The sequence below is a fragment of the Ixodes scapularis genome, unplaced genomic scaffold (assembly GCF_016920785.2).
Source record: "Ixodes scapularis isolate PalLabHiFi unplaced genomic scaffold, ASM1692078v2 PGA_scaffold3__209_contigs__length_174095766, whole genome shotgun sequence".
Taxonomy (NCBI): domain Eukaryota; kingdom Metazoa; phylum Arthropoda; class Arachnida; order Ixodida; family Ixodidae; genus Ixodes; species Ixodes scapularis.
The window spans coordinates 121,279,677-121,300,694 of record NW_024609868.1 but is presented as its reverse complement, the minus strand read 5'-3'; the positions used below and the strand labels follow the sequence as shown (position 1 = coordinate 121,300,694).

At 50.6% G+C, this 21,018-nt stretch overlaps 2 pseudogenes; one reads left to right on the top strand and one right to left on the bottom strand.

Moving 5' to 3' along the window:
- Positions 1-2,827: 2,827 nt before the first annotated feature.
- Positions 2,828-4,374, bottom strand: LOC115321547 (annotated as a pseudogene).
- An 8,327-nt stretch (positions 4,375-12,701) lies between these two features.
- On the top strand, positions 12,702-19,842 carry LOC115332281 (annotated as a pseudogene).
- The last annotated feature ends 1,176 nt before the right edge of the window (positions 19,843-21,018 follow it).

The window sequence follows — 21,018 nt, the reverse complement described above, 5'->3', positions numbered from 1 at the left end:
TAAGTTGTAAAAGGTAATGTTTGACCACTTTACATCATTGGGGGTACCTTGCCAGCACAATGCACTGGCACTCAAAACCATGCAAAGCAGCATGTGGAATATATTGGTATACTTACGCTCAACCGAAGAACTGGCTGACGATGGCATCCCGAGCCTCCTTGCTTTCATCACGGCCCGCTGCCACGGGCTCGACGGGAACCTCTTCGGGGAGGACAGTCCTTGGCATGCTGCAGGGGTATGTCTTGGCCAGGTTGTGCGGGACACAGCAGGCAACAGTGATGTCGCAGCATCTCTCTGGCTGCATCCTCAACTCAGCATGGAGGCAATGGTACCTCCGCTTGAGCTGGCCTATCGTCCTGCACAGTGTATAAATAGAGCAAGATCTGTTATCCTTTTGAAGTGGTTTATAAGAACATCTAATGAGGTCGGCATGCGATGTCTATCATCGCTCCAGCCCATTGAAAACATGGTATTATGCCTAATATTTTATATTTTTGTTGGAATATTTTAACATTGTAATGATATGCAGATTTTGTTAAAGATTTCAGTGATGTGATTGGTCTGAGTCATTTTGGAGCAGCTCTTGGAGCAGTCAAAAGTCAATTATGGTGCAACAGAAAAACTTCTGTAGCATAAGCGCACATTCATTTTTATTTATACCGATGCAAACATCACGTCAAGATTAATTTGTCGGCCTGTCCAACTAAAGGGCAAAGTCTACATTGCCTTCTCACATACGTTCAAACCTTTGTTAGCATCAACTGCGCAGCAGGAGTCCCTCAAACACAAAACTATAGCGTTCAGTTGCGTGGAGAAGCACCATGACAGGGTAACAAGAAGGTGAGTGATGAAGGACAGCACAAACTCCTTTAAATGGTTATTTTAGGTACTGAATGCCACTAAATTAGTGCAATAACATTGGCCACATAAACTGATGTTTCCTTCAAGTTCTAGAGGTTGTAATAAAACTGCAAATTATAAATGAGATAAAAAAACAAAGCACTTATCTTTTGATTATCAACATAAATTGCATTTTATCTGTACAACTTCATAGCAAAAACGGCATTTGAACGAAACTTAAAAACAAACCCGCCGAACTCATTCAGGTTTTTCCTGAGATTTGATCCACTGCTCCTGTCAATTTAGTTCTAATCTACTCACACCTATAGAAAATTGATAGCTAAACAAATGAGTTGGCATAAATAAATAAACATACATAAGAGCACATATAAATGTTCTTGCAATACCGAAGTATCCTTACTAAATCTCGAAATCGAAAAAGGTACCGCCAGAATCTTGTAATCTATCATATTTACGAGCCAAAGTTGTGTTCAGGAATTGTGTTGCGTCTCACTTTGGAGGAGAGCTTTCTCCTTAAAGGCCGACTACCAGACTCGAGATTCTGCAAGGCAGAAGACCCACCTCTCCACGCCTTCGGGCGAGGGAAGCGAATAATGGAAAAAAGGGACCAAGAGGGCGGGCGTGGGTGGAAGGGGTAGGAGGGAGAGGAGGAAGCGGGCGAAAAGTGGAAAGCGCGAACTGGTCGTCGGTCTTTAACACAGGGTGCGCTGCAGAGAAGCAAGACATGCAAAATTGCGATGCCTACTCCGTGGTGTTTGCTTCTCTGCAGTACACCAGTGCGTGGTGAAAAGCGCATTCAACGACACTATAGTCCGTTGCAACCTAAGAACGAAGGGCGAGGGTAAGACGGGTTGGGGAGGAGGAAGCAGGCGGAACGCTAAAGAGAGAAGGAGGTTTCCCCCTCTCTTCTCCAGCGTTCCCTCTGCTTCCTCCTCCCCGGCCCGTCTTACCCTCGCCCTTCGTTCTTAGGTTGCAACGGACTATAGCTAACCCTCCAGAATGAACAGACGACTAACATGAAAATTGTTGCGAAACTTCCGGATATTGCCTGTCATTCATACGAAATGTGATGGAATAGTATGGTACATGAGACGATAATCAAAAGTGTTGGAAACCTGAAAACTTGCGTAAGCATATCGTAACGGTCAGGCCGGGCAGCGAAGCCCGAGCTTTAATATTTTCAGTATTATTAAAATGAAATTAAGTTTTGGTGCTACGTTGGAGCAAATTCCTCACATTTTTGTTAAATGTAGCAGGACGTAACAGGGTAATCACTTTGGCGCAAATGGCGCAGCAATCACATCACAGATATAATGAAAATGTTCTTCGCCAAAACTTGCAAGGAAAATTCAGTTTGAGATAAGCAGTATTTAATAAGATACGCTTGAATAAGTCTGTACACAAACTGTCTAAAAACAAAACCTGCCTAAGCCAGTGTATTTTTTTTTTCACATTGCAAGCTATGTTTTTTTTTACTAAGAATTGCTTTACATTCAGGCAATATAGAGTAAAAAAAATAACTGCTATTGTTTGAAAAGTATAAACAGCTAGTAAAAACCTGTAGGTTAATAAACCCAGTCATACAGGAAGGATATGTTTCAGAGAAGTTCTAACTTCTATTCTGGAGTTTAAACAGAAAAGAGCAAATGAAATATAACAATTAATGTGACATATAGAGTTGACTAACTAATGGTTGAATTTTGTGAATTGATGTTCTTCATTCCCACAATGCTGGCTAACCTTAGAATAAACATTTCAGGATATGACAGTAGGTTATAGCCCGTAGTATAAATAAGGTGTAGTAGAGATAAGCCTTCCTCTCCTTGCTTCTGAGCAGCCGTAGCCTACTATGCAAGAACATAAAAATGGCAACAAATGTAAAGCTCAGGCACAACCACATAAAAAAGTTTAGGTGCCTCAAGGTACCGAAATACTGAACCGTCGAACCAGGACGCATAGCTTGGCTTTACCGTTCCACGATGCTCCTCGTTGTGCTATGCGACGCATTCTAGGCGACCTCCGCTGCTGATGACGGAGACAGGAAGGGCGTCATCAGCCATGGCTTGCTAGCCGCTGTCTCCAAGCACTAGGCCCTCGTAAACGCCATCGGCCAGCTTGCCTGACAACGAGCCCTCGGCGAATATCCTAGAGTCGTGGGTGCTTCCAGGCCATTTTGCAACCACATTGCGGATACGGTAAAAGACGTCAACCACTAACTGTACATTTATCGAATGGTGCAGATGGCGGTTAACGTACACCTCCTCATGCACTTGTGGTGCCTGTATCCGAATGTGAGTGCCATCAACAGCACCCACGACCGAAGGAAACCCACCGATCTCAAAGAAGGCCTGTTGTAAGGCATGACCCTCAGCTTCACCTGGCCACCTGCCTTGTAGATGGATTTGAGTCAGTCTGTAGCACTATGGCATTAACAGTGATGGTTTTGTTTTTATGATCGCATGCTTAAAAATAACAGCTATCATTCATCGTCATCAATAGTGAGCAGTAAAAGCCTCGTCTGCACAATGACAGTACTCAGTAGCCGCAAGACTAGCTCAGTAGCAACAAGTGCATAGTTGGGAGTGCAGAAACCAGGCTGGTTGTAAATGTCTGCACTCCTACTTTATTTGTAGTTTAGTTGAATTTGCACCTGCACCAATAATAGGTACTAAGGGAGTCATTTTGTACATTCCAGTTGGTTCGTGTAATTTTAATGTCCAGTTCACTGGTCTGCATGTCACGCTCATTACCAAAGACCAAATATCGAGTGCTGAAGCAATACTTTTAATGTTCCTTTAGGGAGGTACCAGTATACGTGGGGATCGATGCTGCGCTGGTAGATATTCAGGCTAGGAAGCCTACAGCTTAGCAAACAAAAACAAAAGGGTCATCGCGCAGGTGGTGCGCCGTAAATAAATTGCAGAATAGGTGTGCTGAGAAGACCACCTTCAGCGAATTCGGGGGTTTCAGCGAACAAAATTCACGCACCTAAATTTCTATACAAAGAGTTTCTGAAATAATGATGATTGCTCATCGAGCAATTTAGGCCCAGGCTTTTTTTCTCGAAAAACTGGCCTGCACATGCGCCTAGTATCGGGACGCACCAGAGATGCTCCAGACCACTTACCCTATGAAGTCTCGGGCACGACGTGCCAAGGCCTGAGTCACCCGTCTCACAGTCCGCGAAGCAGTGGAGACGTGCACACGGATGTAGTCCCCTGCGGTGATGAGGAAGTTCCCCGTGGCGTAGAACTGTAGGGCGACAATGACCTGCTGCTCTGCAGAGAGGGCGCGGCTGCGACGCGTCGGCCGCTCCAAGTCCGGGCGCAGTGTATCGGCGAGGAACACAATGCCCGCGCGACCGAATCGAAAGCGCTCCTGCAGTTCGTCCTCGTCGAACTCCTCCAAAGGGTTCAAGCGGTCACGGAACACACGCTGCCGTCCCATCATCACAACAGCGTACTGGGCGAACACGCGCTCTCTTCGTTGTCGGCGTCGCGTCACAGTCGACATTGCGACCCTTACCTTCACCAATCCGTCCGCAAATCAGTTGTCAGTCAGTCCGGTAGTCAGTCGACGGGCGAGTCGGAGGGTCGCTTGGGCAAACGGCAGATAAGACAAATGTATTATTTCAATTTTTTCATTTAAGTCTTTCTCGCCACACTAACCAGATGGCGCCACTCTTCCACCATTGCGTCCGTGTTATCAGGGCGCCACGTTGTTGACCGTTAAATAAACAGTAACGATTCAACCACCGACTGCGTCGGACGTCTCTCTCTCTCCGTCCGGGGCTCCCGCGCCCGGGCCGCCGATCACCTCTTCGGCATGTAAGACCCATCGCTTTCCGCAGGCCCACGCAGGCACTGCTCTCCTTTATTTTCTCGGGTGTCCGCATTTTCTTTAATACTACATTTTTGGCGACGAGGATTTTCTTTTAATTTCAACATTTTGACGACTGAGGATAAGATAATTTTTTTTCTCCGCATTTTCGAGCCTTCGCGCCTTTTTTTCTCCGATTTTCGTCGCGGCTCTACACTCTAAGAAAAAACGGGTGTAGTCGGGTGTATCAGCAGCACATGCACCCCTTTCCTGAAAGATGCACCCTCAGTTGCCCAGCCAGTGTATTTGTGCACCGACAATGAGCATCCTCCTCTCCCTTAAATACCTCTAGGTGTATCAGTGCACCACCACGCTAGCCACGCGCCCCGACCAGCGTGTGCTTGGATGCCCTCTTAGGGGTCACTTTTGGGTTGGTCAGTTTCTTAGGAAGTATGGAACTGTTTTGTTCACTCGGTATTGACAGTAGAGTAGACGCTATGCTTGTTTTAGGCCAATCGGGTCTCTGGGTAGGATCACGTGACTACAGTCTCCAAGCTAGAGATAAGGCAGAGCACGGCACCTGCCTGAAGGCCAAGGCCACGGCTAGCATCCACTGCACTACTAACTTTGGGTCGAACTTTCAAGAAGATATAGGGGACAAATCCTCTAGCTGCGTTCATTGTTGGAATAACCCTGAAGATAAGCCTTCGCGATGGCGACCACTTCTGGCCTTGAAAGAGCTGCTATTTTCGTATACTCCTCTCCTTTCTTTCTCTCCTTAAGCTGAAAGCGTGGAACAGGTTACGCAGTCGTCGGACGGATGAACCGGAGGCTTTTTTTATGCCCTGAGTCCGCTGTCTGGGCGCGGGTAATGGCAGGAGCGTGATCATGTGGCAAAGGTTTCACGGGTGACGTAGTAGCTCTTTCCGATCCGGAAATGTCTGATTCCCGGCCTAGTTTCTTGTGTGCTGTGCTGCGACCAGCGGGGCCGCCAGAGATTTCGTCCGTGACTACGTATTCGAGTGTACCAAGGCTTCCAGTGTTTAAAAAGTCCAACGTACATCGGAAACAAGCGATTTCTTCAAAAAAGCCCATGGAATTCATGTAATGCGTTTAGTGTTCGGTTTGGCAAATTACTTCTTCTGCCACATCGTGCTGAATCTTCACAGACCCCTTTCTTTCCTGTCACGATCTTTCTAGAACGTGAACGAAGGGGGCCGAAGCACCCGCCGAGAAGAGACGACACGCAGCCTGGTTGTAAGGGTGGACGATGACTGACCGGAGCGGCGTGCGCTCAACGGTGTTTATTGTCGCGATGACCAATGTTGCCCGCCGAGCCTGGCGGTCACAGACGGGCGGACTGGAGGGGGGCGCTACATACTTGTCACATTCGCCCCCCCCGCCCCCCCCCCCCCAGTTTGTTTCCTTACAAACAAAATAAATGAAATAACCACACACACGGCCGACACCAACTCTGCGTCTGGTCGTGTCAAGTCCTGGCTGGTCGACGAAGGTTACCCCGGCGAATAGCGGTCAGGTGGCCTTCGCTGCCGCATACTCCGCCTGGACACTGGAGTCGATGGGCCAGGTGTGGCAACGCCGGGCGCTGCCTGAATTGGTCGCGCTCCGCCCGGTGGAGCTGCAGGGACCGGATTGGGGAGTGGCACCGGTCCAACAGGTGCCACAGGACTGGAGACTCTTGTTGCCTCCGTGGCGGGTGGCGCTCCGCTGGCCGCAACTGGCGCTGTCGTTGGTCCCCCTGCGGGCTGGTCCTCAGAAGCGACGGCCGAGGGTGCAGGCCAGGTCCCAGAGCGAGGCCTGACATGTTCGGCGTGCCGGTGCCAGGTGGTCCCGTCGGGCATGCGGACGAGCAGCGACGGGGCACTCGCTGGTGAAACCACACGCCCGGCAGACCAGGGTGGGCCAGGATGGAAGTTCCTGGCGTAGACCGACACTCCCGGCTCCGGCAAAGGCCCGGGACGGCACCCTCGGTCAGCAGCCAGCTTCTGCTTTAGCTGCTTCAGGAGCGCCGTGGACCGGAGGTCTGGATGCAAGACGTCCAAGGGTGTCTTGACCATCCGGCCCAGCAGAAGCTCGCAGGGGGCACGGCCAGTGATCTCATGCGGTGTGGTCCGGTATTGAAACAGTACCCGGGCCACCTGCGTCCGGAAATCCCCGGGCTGGCTCTTCTTCAGCTTGTTCTTGAGGGTCTGTACCACCCACTCTGCTGCACCATTGGAAGCGGGGTGGTACGGCGGAACCAGCATCCGACGGATTCCATTCCTCTGCAGCCAGTCCAGGTACTCGGCGCTAGCGAAAGCGGGACCATTGTCGGACACAATGTCCGGCAATCCCTGCGCCGCGAAGACCTGCCGCAGCGCCGCAATGGTCGCGCTTGCCGATGGACTGGTGACTGGCAGCGCCTCCACCCACTTGGAGAAGGCGTCCACTACCACCAGGAAGTAGTGGCCCTTGAAGGGTCCCGCATAGTCCGCGTGCAAGCGGGACCACGGCCTCTGTGGGAACGGCCAGGGGGTGATCTCCACGTGGCGCGAGGCTCGCTGGTTCTCCTGGCAGACCTGACAGCCTTGCACCTGATGCACGATGTCCTGGTCCATGCCAGGCCACCAAACGTGCGAACGTGCCATTATTTTGGTCTTTTCCACGCCAGGATGCCCCGCATGCAGCCGCTGCAGGACCTTGGCCCGGAGACTCTGTGGAATCACCACCCTGGAACCCCACAGGAGGCAGCCCTGCTCCCAGCTCAGCTCAGCGGTCTTGTGGCTGTACGCCTGGTGACGCAGCTCTTCCCCTCGGGCAACCGCCTTGACCACCTGAGACAGGACCGGGTCCCGGATGGTCGCCTGCGCCACCGCAGTCCTGGTGAGCACCCCCGGGTAGGCCCGCTCCAGCAGGAACACGTCAGCTGGCTCTGGAACGGAAGCAGGCACCTCCGGCAGGGGCAGGCGGCTCAGGGCATCGGCAGGTCCCAGGTCCTTCCCAGGGCGGTAGACCAGCTTGTACCTGCAGGCTGCCAGCGTCAAGGCCCAGCGTACCACACGAGGCGATGCTTGCACCGGGACTGCCTTGTCAGGTCCCAGCAGCCCCAGCAGCGGCTTGTGGTCCGTGACTGCCTCGAACTGCCGGCCCCACAGGTACTGATGGAAGCGCTGGACCCCGAAGATGAGGGCCAAGCCTTCCTTGTCGAGCTGGCTGTAGCGTTGCTCCGCCGCATGCAGCCGACGAGAAGCAAACGCCACAGGGTGTTCCTGACCATCCTGACCCCGGTGCGACAGGACGGCTCCCACCCCGTACGGCGACGCATCCACGGTGAGGACTGCAGGCTTGGCCGGGTCGAAGTGCACCAGCACTGGAGCCTTAACGACGAGCTCCTTGCTGCGCTGGAAAGCCAAGTCCTCCTCCTTTTTCCAAGCCCACTGCTGCCCATCACGAAGCAGGCGATGCAGCGGCTCCAGATGCGTCGACAGGTTGGGCGGGAACCTCCTGTAGAAGTTGATGAGGCCGAGGTAGCTCTGAAGCTCCTTCTTGCTCTTGGGCTTCGGCGCCTTGAGCACGGCCTCAATCTTGCGGGGTGCCGGTGCCAGGCCAGCCTGGGAGATGATGTGTCCCAGGTACTCCACGCTGGGGGTCAGGAATACGCACTTGTCCAGCCTCAGCTTGAGACCGGCGTCCTGTAGTCGTGTCAGGACTTTGCGCAGGTTCTGCAGGTGGTCCCCGTTGTCGGTACCGGTAACCAGGATGTCGTCCAAGTACACCGCCACGTGCCTCATGCCCCTGAAGAGGTTGTCTATCTCCCTCTGGAAGATGGCTGGGGCTGAGGCCACGCCGAACGGTAGGCGCGTGTACTGGAAGAGTCCCATGGTTGTTGAAATGGTGACATACTTCCGGGCGGCATCCTGGAGCACCAGCTGCTGGTAGGCATCTCGAAGGTCGAGCTTGGAGAACTTCTGTCCCCCGGACAGAGCCGACCAGAGATTTTCTACCCGAGGCGCCGGGTACTTCTCGACGGTAGCGACGGGGTTGATGGTGACCTTGAAGTCCCCGCAGATCCTGACGCGGCCGTCTCGCTTGAGGACTGGAACAATCGGTGCAGCCCACTCGGAGGTCTTGACGGGCACCAGGATACCCTCTCGCTGCAGCCGTTGCAGCTCTTGGGTGACCCCGTCCTTCAGGGCGAACGGCAGCGGACGCGGCTTGAAGAACCGAGGCCGGGTTCCCTCGGGTACGTGGATGCCAACCGTCGTGCCGGCGAAGGTGCCCACCCCCGGCTGGAACAGGGACTGGAAGTCGGTCAGGAGGCTCGGGACGTCGTTCACCACGTGCAGCGCAGCTTCTTGGTACTCCGGCAGCCGAACACCCAGCGAGTGAATCCAGTTCCGGCCCAGCAGCGTCGGCGACGACCCCTTTGTTAGGTAAAGGGCAAGGATTGCCTCCCTGTCGCCAAGGCGAACACTGACTTGGGCCCGACCCTGGACCTGGGAAAGCTGCCCGGAGTAGCTGCGCAGCATGACGTCAGACGCCTCGATGGACACGCCAGGGAAGGTCCGCTTGAACAGCTTCCCGGGCATGACCGACACGCTGGCCCCAGTGTCCAGCTCCATGGCGATGGGGTGGCCGCAGATGTCAACAGACACCAAGTAAGGTGGCACAGACGAAAGTTTATTTGTATTCCACACGTCGAAGATCTGCGGCTCCTCGGCGACGACGTGGACCCTGGCTGAAGAGGTACCCGGACCTTGTGCCGCTCGTCCCCGCCGCGTTCTCTTGCGACGACCACCCTGGCCGCGGGCTTGGCTGGAACCCGGGCTTGAACCAGGCTGCTGCTGCTGCTGGCCGCCGCTCGTCCTCCCCCCTCGGCAGACACGTGCGAGGTGCCCAGTTCTCCCGCACGTGAAACATTGTGCTTGGACGAACTGGCACTGTGAGGGGGAGTGGGCAGCACCGCAGCGGCTGCAGGCACCGCTCCTTGCCGCCATCTTGTTCACCGCCGCTTCCGTTGACGGTGAGCCGGCCGCACGCGCTATCTCGCTGGCGTCGTTTGCTGCGGCTTCCATCGCCAGCGCTGCCTTCACCGCGTCGTCCAGCGAGGGGTCGGGGAGCTCCAGGAGTCGCGTCTGCATGGCGGGGTTGTTGAAGCCGCAGACGAACCGGTCCCGGAGTAGCGAGTTCAACTGGTCGCCGAAGGCGCAGGTGCTCGCTAACCCTCGTAGCGCAGCGACGAACTGCCCGAGGGTCTCCCCGTCCCGGCGGCTTCGGTTGTTGAAGCGGAACCGCTCCATAAGCGTGGACGGCGCCGGGCTGAAGTGCGAGCGCAGCGTGGCGAGCAGCTCACCCAGCGTTTTGACGTGCGGCGTGGCCGGCTTGAGGAGGTCGAGCAGGAGGCTGAAGACGCGGGTCCCGCAGCTGGCCAAGAAGATGTCCCGTTGTTTCGCCTCGGGCGTGTCGTTCGCCCGGAAGAACACGTGGACTTGTTCTTCGTAGACTGGCCAGGCGGACCCATCTCCCTCGAACGGCTCGAGCCTCCCGTACAGCGGCATGGCGACAGGAGCGGGGCGCGGTGATGCGACTCTCTCGGCGGCGTGGGCCGAACCGTGCACGTTGGTGGCCTCCAGTGCCATGGTTCCTCGTCGCCAGTGTCACGATCTTTCTAGAACGTGGACGAAGGGGGCCGAAGCACCCGCCGAGAAGAGACGACACGCAGCCTGGTTGTGAGGGTGGACGATGACTGACCGGAGCGGCGTGCGCTCAACGGTGTTTATTGTCGCGATGACCAATGTTGCCCGCCGAGCCTGGCGGCCACAGACGGGCGGACTGGAGGGGGGCGCTACATACTTGTCACATTTCCGTGTTTGTGTTCGTGTGGTTCTGCAGTGCCCGTGTCAACATCTATCTCGGATTACATATTTCAAGTCCGATATTTTCATCGTAAGTGCGCTGCAACCTACTCCTTTGCAGCAATTGACCGTTCCGTTCCTGATTACGTCTAAAATTCGACAGTGTCTATTTCCTAGCAGCCGGGAGAATAATTTCCCCGAAATTCTATCGACAGTCGCCTGCCATTAGCTGTCTACAATCATGTGATAACTGCAGGTGACTTTCTTATTCTCCCGGCGTTTTGTGAACACGCGTTTCATGGACACCTTTTTGTTGATACACGTTTTCTAGACACGTTTCGTCGACACTAACGTTTCACCGTTACTCGTTACGCGAAATACACGCTGTAGGGACATTTCGTCGTGCGTGTGTCTCTGAGGCGCGTGCTCACCGACCCAGCCCACCCGTTCACGTCGCTTCGTGGCGACAGAATGCGGCGGCTCATTAAAAAAAATGTTCACCTTACCTGTGATACCCGTATATATCACCTCGCACACATAGCCTGGGGCGGCTCATTGCAAAAAAAAGAAAAAAAAGAGATGTTTATAGAGGAAATCTAACCTGAGCTGTCGATGACACGTCGTTCGATGAAGTGATTATATTGCGAATGAGTGACGACTGCCGGCACGATTTCGGGTAAATAATTCTGCCGGCTGCTGAGAAAATAGACACTACCTAAGGATCACCCCGGCTCTTGTTCGCTCAGTAATCTCCTCAGTTGTGTAACAGCTTCGTTGTACATTTTCATATATCACAGATCGCTTGCACGTTTGTACTTGTTTACGGACTAGGCTGTTTAATAAACTTATAGGAGATTTAAAAACCATCCGTTGTGTCTGTTTACCTGTCTTTTTGCAACCCCCTGGGCGCGTACATTTTTTACAGGTTTCCTTGAGATGGATGCACAAAGAGGTGTAATGGTACATCATTGAATGAGGTGTATATATGTTTCATATGAGCGGGGTGGGTGTAAAAAAACGGTGTAATAGTAAACCCTGTTAGCGGGGGTATCTCCGTTCCCTATGAGCGGGGTGGGTGTAAACAACGGTGTAATAGCAAACCCTGTTGGTGGGTGTAGAGAAGGGAATACTTGTACACCTTAAATTGGGGTGTACCTGCACACCGAAACGACAGTGAGGGTGTAAGAAAGGAGTAGTGACACACCCCAGTATGGGATGTATTTGTGCACCCCAAAATGCTGAAGGTGTATAAAAGGGTGCCCATTTGCACCCCTAGAGAGGGTGTATATATGCACCTCGTTTTGAGGTGTACATGTACACCTTTATGGGTGTAGTATATGTGGCAGCACTTACACCTCCTGTGGGTGTACCCACTACACCCTTTTCTTTAGAGTGGACTCTTCATAGCATCGTTTTTTGAGCGTCCGAGCGGTTGGTTGCTCGTACTCCGCGTCTAGACTGGACGTCTAATATTTTTTTTTCGTTCTCGCGCCATCCTTTGACGTTCGAAATGGCGTCGTGCAAAGTTCCCGCCAATTTTCTCCCCACGCCCGGCGAGCCGATGACGCCGTGGCCCACATGGAATCGCGGCTTCCTCAATTACCTCCAGGCGATCGACGCCGAGGATTTTCCGCCGAAACGCAAGAGGGCGATTTTATTTTCATTTCTCGGCGATGAAGGCAATCGCGTCGTTGATGCGTTCAACCTAGCAGGTCCGTCTGCTAGCGCGACTTGAGATGAGTTTCAAGTTTTGTTGTCCGCTCTGGACACCCATTTCGCTTCCGCTCCAAACATCATTGTTGAGCGTCGGAAGTTCGTCAACCGCGTACAAGGTCCAGGAGAGACCGTTCTCGAGTACCTTGGGGTGCTCAGACGCCTAGCTTCTTTTTTGCAATTACGGCGAGGCTTTAGAGAGCCGCGTCGCGGAGATGTTTATTTCGGGAATCTACAGCACAGAAGTGCAGGATCGTTTAATCCGAGAGTCCGACGGAGCTAACACACCTAGCCTCGATCGTGCTCTCCAACTAGCGCAGCAGTTCGAGCGGGCATCTCGAGATTGCGATCTCTTTCGGCGTTTGTCAGACCAAGATCCAAACGCGTCGCACGTGGTACAGCGTGTCCAAGATGGCCGCGATCTTCAAACGTTGAGCGATCAGCCTGCCCAAGATGGCGAGGCATCATCTTCCCGGAGGCACCAGCATCCTCCTCTCTCGTCTCCCCCAAGACGCGAGCGTCGTTCCGGTCGTTCTCCTCCTCCTCCTCCTTCCCCGTCGGGTCGCCGAGTTGAGACAACACCTCCTAGAAGACAAGGCCGTAGCGCTCTTCTCGTGACGTCGCAAAGGAAGGCCATCGGGGGCGCGCGTTGAAGCGAAGGCAACGCGCGTGGATCGACCGTCGTAACGCGTTTTTAGTCACATACGCGTGTCATATTAGCTAAAATGAAAGCTGCACATAGCAACGGGTATAGAAAACATTTTATTACACGAGCAAAATATTACACCGCTAAATAATCGGTACAAAATGGCACGAGGTATGCGTATAAGACGCCTATAGAAAAATGTGATTGTTTTAAGTCAAAAACACTGAGTAATGCAATTATTGTTGTAGGAATGCATATTTTAAACAGATATACTTCGACAAAATGGCGAGACACGCAGTGATTTGGAAACAGCAAAACAGAACAGTTAAAAATCAGGTGGACGTAGTCAACGCGGACAAGGCAAGACAAGTGTTTCTCACGATCATGTAAGCGACGCTATCGCGTGCAGTCACTGAATTCTTGCATCATACCCCGGCCACATGGCAAAATTAATGTAATTTCGATCGAATGACATTATGGGGTCGACAAATCCGCTTGCGGCGCTCGTATAATCACTCAAGACCGCGAGCTGATTAAATCCTATATGACTGAATGAAAATATATTAACTTTTCCGTGTGGCAGGGGTACTAAACGTACTACTTAGTCTACTAATTTACCTCTCCCTATGGGCTCGAGCTGCCTTAGAACAAAACATAACTTATTTTGTATATAATAATACTATCACCTTAATAGTTAAGATTCTAGTATAAACGCGGTAAAAGCAATGCAATAACCTTAGTATAAATAAACACAGAGCCACAAGCAACGCACTTTCAATAATCACAGAAACTTCTTTTTCACCTTCCAGTGAAAACTAGATTACCGCGCATATTTACAAATGTCGACGCAACTGCATACGAATAACGACAAAGAACAAAATTGCAATCTATCATGCGAATAAAAAAAAAAAACGATTGCAGCATCTTACTTGCGTCCTACATGACCAAGAAAGCCCGTAAATAAGTTGTTTCTCACCTGTCGATCGTACCCATACGTCCCACAAAATCCGTGACGAACACATTTGAACACGAACTCCAAGAAGCCTCTCTCTGTCGGGAGAGAGGTCTATCGATTAATCGACCAGAGTCTTCGTTGGCTAGTTGTCACACATGTCACTCAAACCGTAGCAGGACTTGTTTCACGAATCCACGTAAATGCCGTAGTATCAAACGAACACAAAAAAAAAAAAAAAGCTACCCGAGATTACGGTGATGACAGAAATACGACGGGAAACAAGTCTCAAAAAGGGGTCCCTATCATTTCGTCGAAACTCGTTTCGTGGAATTACGTTTCGTGGACAACTTTTCGTGGACACACGTTTCATGGACACACGTTTCGTCAACAGCGTGACGTTTTGTCGACAATCGTTTCGTCGACAGCACCACCAAAAAATGTTTCGTCGACAAACTTCTTTTTTTTTTTTCGGTTCCGAAAGGAATGCCGGGTACTTAAGGTACATGCGCTTGTAACAGATGAAAAAGACGATGCCTAGCGCAGTTGCTCTCCAAGGTGAGCAACTGTGCTCTCCTCTCGCTCTCATCCGTGTCAGATGGAAAAGCTAGCTGAGCGCGAAGGACTTCGCGCGCGGCCTATTCGGATATTTGCAAGTTCCGATGCCCGTTTATGGAACCGAAAGTTACTGGAAGATGAAAAGCGGTGGGAGAAAAATATGCGTAGGCACGAAGCAAAACTTCGATCCAAATAATGGGTTGCGGAAAAGGGCGTAAACACCGATTTTTTCTCTTCATATTGGTTATTTTCAAACAAAAATACAGCTTGGAGCCTTTTATTGCAACATTAAAGTTCTAATATTTCAATTGAAATTAAGCATGTTCTTTACCCTCAATCATTCAAAAGGAAAAGTGATGCAGTCTTTTACTGGCTGCTGCGACTTATACGCGAAAAAACTGTTTAGTCACACTCGTTTCATCGTCATTTATCCTTAAGGGCCGATTAAAAAGGACATTACACAATAAGGGGCTGTAAACAATGTCAAATAAAAATAAATAACAAAAGCACGAAAACCAATAACACTCGCACTACCGGGAGCACGCTGCCCGCGAGTAAACTAAAAAAGAACTACATTGCAATGCAAAAAATAAATAGATAAATAAATAAACACGAGAATTGGTAACAGATAAATAAAAGAGTACACCAAGTTTAGTCGTATTACACAAAGTAAACCATAGTTAATATCGAATGTGCATCTTAATCCGTTATATAGCTTCTCTCGAGCAGCCGCCATATGCATGCAAGGCCTTGGAGGCGGTAGTACCACTAGACGAGATCTGTCGGCAGCAGCCGACTGGTCCTCACGCGCGACATTAAATTGTACTTTTATCGATGCCAGCAGACAGATACCTGGGGCAAGTTCGTAGCTCTTTTCATAAATTTCATAAAAGAGCGGCTTCCAAATCTAATGTTTTTGGTCAAATATTGGTTTATCTGCAAGCAAAATTTCACTACAGGCATAACATATGCAGAACTGTTGTGTTATTCATTATCCAGAAACTAAATATGCTAAAGACTAAAATTCGTATGCGGTCTGGTAAGTACAGTACGTTGAATACCCAGTGTTTGGAGGAGAAAACAACCGTGTTTTATCACCGTAAAAGTAAACCACGCGTAGGAAAATGCTCAGTCTTCTTCAAAGTTTATTGCTAGCGGCTAAGACCAGATGCCAATTAGCTTTAAAACCGATTTTATGCCATTTTCAACGGTAGGAAGGCTGTGTGCACCGCAAACAGGACTCGTTTATTCTTTAAAATTTTCTTTAATAACTTCAGTGTTTTGACGTGTGGACTATCTATGCTATGTTCAGGTGGCTCTTGAGGATTCTGCCAAAAGACGCGACGCGCGAAAAGATACGCTTGCGCTGGAAATGACCCAGCCACTTTTTCAAAACAGTCGGAGTGCCGGCGGCCAGCCCGCGAAAGGTTGCATTCGATGACGTAGACACCTCGATCACGTATGCTTCCGAAAGCGTAGGCCTTGTTTTAAAAATCTAATTTGAGAAAGGACACTGGTCGATAACAAAACTTCCCGGCTTTGACAACGCTTCCCCAAAGGTTCGGGCAAAGACACAGCGAAACCATTCAAATCGTAAGTTCCGAAATCAGTGCAATCGGCGAGCCCCCCCCCCCCCCCCCCCCCCTACCAAAAAAAAAAAAAAAAAAATATATTGCGTTAGTTTAAGTTGGTGAGGCAAGATGGCTGCGCACTGGTTCGCCATACTTGGCCCAGTCGGCCATTTTTCATCCGTCCATCCATCCAACACAAGGCCGCGCGCCGCGCAGGCGCAGAGGTCGCGAGGAGGCGCAGCTGGCGGAGCCAGGAGCTGGCAGAGCGAGCTGTCGACGAAACGTCGCAACATCTGTCGATGAAACGAGCGGGTGCTCGTTTCCACGAAACGATCTGTCGATGAAGCATCGCAGTGTCGACGAAACGATTTGTCCATGAAACGTCGTTCGACGAACTGATTGCCACCGCTCAAAAAGTACCACACACGAAAGCAGCGGCGACGAAAGGCTTAACGTTGTCGACCCATCTCTTGCTGGTGTGCGCTCCCTGCTACAATGACTGGATTTCTTTTCGGTTTCCTTCCCTTCTGAGATGTCTCAGCGTTTCTTTTCAGACAGTCAGCAGCTCACACACAATGTAAATTTACGAGAATCGGAGCCATGTGGCATCGGCAGCATCGCAACCGGTCCTTTCGAAAAGTGTGGGGTGCTGCAGAACTGCACGTAGTCCCGCGGTTACGGAAATACTCATAAATATAAATTTGGTACTCTCAACCTTGGAAGCGCGTTGTATATTACGTTTATATTATATATATAATAAATTGTACAAGACTGCGCCTTTAAAACGTATATTAATGTCGGATAAACGCGCATGAACGAAGACCACAGCGCCACTTGTCAAGGAACATTCTTTTCACGTCGGTAGCGTATTCTCACGTAGTTGCGCCATGGACTTCCTTCCTCCGCCATTGTGACGTAACCTCTCAGAGCGCTAGGGCCTTGTCTTCTAGGAGGTGTTGGTTGAGACCTCCTCCCCCATTCATCCGCCGGCGTTCGCGCAGCACCTCCTAGAGAAGAAGGCCAGAGCGCTCTGAGAGGTTACGTCACAATGGCGGAGGAAGGAAGTCCATGGCGCAACTACGTGAGAATACGCTATCGACGTGAAAAAAATGTACCTCGGCGCGGTGGTGTTCATGCGCGTTTATCCGGCATTAATATACGTTTTAAAGGCGCAGTCTTGTACAATTTATTATATATATAATATAAACGTAATATACAACGCGTTACCAAGGTTGGGAGTACCAAATTTATATTTATGAGTATCCCCGTAACCGCGGGACTACCTGCAGTTCCGCAGCACCCCACACTTTTCGAAAGGACCGGCTGCGATGCTGCCGATGCCACATGGCTCCGATTTTGGTAAATTTACGTTGTGTGTGAGCTGCTGACTGTCTGAAAAGGAACGCTGAGACATCTCAGAAGGGAAGGAAACCGAAAAGAAATCCAGTCATTGTCGCAGGGAGCGCACACGAGCAAGAGATGGGTCGACAACGTCAAGCCTTTCGTCGCCGCTGCTCTCGTGTGTGGTACTTTTGAGACTTGTTTCCCGTCGTATTTCTGTCATCACCGTAGTCTCGGGTAGTTTTTTTGTGTTCGCTTGATACTACGGCATTTACGTGGATTCGTGAAACAAGTCCTGCTACGGTTTGGGTGACATGTGTGACAACTAGCCAACGAAGACTGGTCGATTAATCGATAGACCTCTCTCGACAGAGAGAGGCTTCTTGGAGTTCGTGTTCAAATGTGTACGTCACGGATATTGTGGGACGTATGGATACGATCGACAGGTGAGAAACAACTTATTTACGGGCTTTCTTGGTCATGTAGGACGCAAGTAAGATGCTGCAATCGTTTTTTTTTTAATCGCATGATAGATTGCAATTTTGTTCTTTGTCATGATTCGCGTGCAGTTTTGTCGACATTTGTAAATATGCGCGCTAATCTTGTTTTCACTGGAAGGTGAAAAACAAGTTTGTGTGATTATTGAAAGTGCGTTGTTCGTGGTTCTGTGTTTATTTATACTAAAGTTATTTTATTGCCTTTTCCGCGTTTATACTAGAATCTTAACTGTATTAAGGTAATAGTATTATTATATATAAAATAAGTTATGTGTTCTAAGGCAGCTCGAGCCCATAGGGAGAAGTAAATTAGTAGACTAAGTAGTAAGTTTAGTACCCCTGCCACACGGAAAAGTTAATATATTTTCATTCAGTGATATAGGATTTAATCAGCTCGCGGTCTTGAGTGGTTATACGAGCGCCGCAAGCGGATTTGTTGACCCCACAATGTCATTCGATCGAAATTGCATTAATTTTGCCATGTGGCCTGGGTATGATGCAAGAATTCAGTGACTGCACGCAATAACGTCGCTTATATGATCGTGAGAAACACTTGTCTTGCCTCGTCCGCGTTGACCACGTCTACCTGATTTTTAACTGTTCTGTTTTGCTGTTTCCAAATCACTGCGTGTCTCGCCATTTTGTCGAAGTATTTCTGTATAAAATATGCATTCCTACAACAATAATTGCACGACTCAATGTTTTCGACTTAAAACAATCATATTTTTCTATAGACGTCTTGTACGCATACCTCGTGCCATTTTGTACCGATTATTTAGCGGTGTAATATTTTGCTCGTGTAATAAAATGTTTTCTATACCCGTTGCTATGTGCAGCTTTCATTTTAGCTAATATGACACGCGTATGTGACTAAAAACGCGTTACGACGGTCGATCTACGCGCGTTGCATTCGCTTCAACGCGCGCCCCCGATGGCCTTCCTTTGCGACGTCACGAGGAGAGCGCTATGGCCTTGTCTTCTAGGAGGTGTTGGTTCGCGCCGCACGTTTTACCCCCATCGAGGAACTCGCGCGCGCTCGTCGTGCGATTTTTGTTTCTTTTGTGGCCGCAAAAGCCACGCGCGACAAGATTGTCCGATATCCGGAGCTACGTGCTTTTCGTGTGGTCGTGCGGGCCACTTCACCAACGTCTGCCGGAGTCGCCCACGAAGCGACCGTTACCAGCACCAGCTGGCCTTTCCTGTTGGACGGCGTTCCTCCGTCCGCGACTACTACAGCATCGGCAAGCAAGGCCTGGTCCGACAAGGACCCCCATTCAAGGCATCACCTTCCCGGACTACGAGCTCCCAGCAACAGTCTACACCGTCGCGCCGCCCGATGATTTTCCGGAGCGGTGCCATTTTTGTGGTGGCCCCTGCCACCCGAAGAAGTTTTGTCCGGCTGCCCACCGTCGCTGCTTCTCCTGCCAGAAGCAAGGTCATCTAGACCGTGTCTGCGAGAGTCGACCCCGGTGGCCACGACTCGACCGTGGGGGCCTAGCAACCCTCCCACCGCGTTCGCGTCCGACCACCGGAGGCGTCGAAAGATGCGTCACTCTTGGGCGCCTCGAGCGCCACAGTCCCGGCCCCGGGGAGGTAACTTGCCTCGGAGCCCCCAGTTCCTGCTGCAGCCCCGCCTGCAGTTCTTATTGCTGCAGCCCTACCTACAGCCCCGTTTCCAGTTCCTGCCGCTGCCCCGTCAGCTGCAACCCCTTCCGCTGCAGCCCTGCCTGCAGTTCCTGCCGCTGCCTCGTCAGCCGCAGTCACTTCCACTGCAGCCCTGCCTGCAGCTCCTACTGATGGTGCAACCCCCAGCACCTGTGACAGTCCAACAGTGCTGACGCAGCCACCTGTGAGTGTGTGTTCGACACCCATCACAACGCAGCCCAAGGCGTTCCCCAGACCGGAGCCACCAGAGCCCTTGGGTCCAGACAAGTTCACTCCCCGGCAAGAGAGTCGCCCGCTTCCAAGTCGGCGACTGCCGGGACGATTTACAAGCTATGTGCTAACACTAAAGGAACTTTTGAGTTAATTTCGACAAGTACATGAACAGCCAGTGGATTTTTCTTATCCAGCTTACTGCCCCAGCGCAGCCTTTTTTTTTTTCAGTGAAGTGCTTTCCGCAAATCTTTTGCGACGTGCTTTTCCTTTTCTTAATTCCACATTTTCCAGTGTCTTGACAGAGTTGTCAGATGTCTTTTCATTTCAGTGCATTTCCATACTTAACAACTGCCCTGCAGTTTGGCGTCAGTTTGTTTTCGGAAAAAAAAAGTCTATTCAATTTTCTTTCCTAAGAGAGGGGAGGATAGGTATTTATTTATTTTTTTTAAGGAAAGGAAAGTGCAGTATTTCAATTTTTTCATTTGAGTCTTTCTCGCCACACTAACCAGATGGCGCACACTCTTCCACCATTGCGTCCGTGTTATCAGGTTTGCGTCCCCGTGGCGCTTAACCCCACGTTGTTGACCGTTAAATAAACAGTTACGATTCAACCACCGACTGCGTCGGACGTCTCTCTCTCCGTCGGGGGCTCCCGCGCCCGGCCCGCCGATCACCTCTTCGGCATGTAAGACCCATCGCTTTCCGCAGGCCTACGCAGGCACTGCTCTCCATTATTTTCTCGGGTGTCCGCATTTTCTTTAATACTACATTTTTGGCGACGAGGATTTTCTTTTAATTACAACAACAAAAAGTGAAAATCAGGTGATAACTAAAGCGCGGGAAACGTGCGTCGCAAAACATGGAGAAGAAAACAACGAATCTATAAAGACCGTTGCCAGATTTGAAATCAACGCTGCAAACTTATGCTGTGTTTGGCGGCACAATAGATGCATCAAGATATTTATTATTTTTTTAAAGTACATGTATATTTTCATGCATATAAAAAACACCGTGATAAGATGTTTTTATTTTTCTTAATAAAGACAAAACTAGCGAAAAAGTTTCTTAAAAGGCTATTTGTTTGCTTCGACCGGAAGGTGGCGGGAGCTACCGCATAATAATAAAACACGGAGAAATCATGCATTGAGTTTTTGTCGAACGCGGCTAGGTACTCGGATGTACCTAGGTAGGGAAACGCGGTTAACTTTTAACCGCGGTTAGAGTTAACCAGCTTCGAGCAAACGGGCCCTGGGGGTTCAACTTTGAGACACTAACGGTAGGGGAGCAAGGGTTGCTCCTGTCACCGTTGCTCCCCTAGGTGACCAAT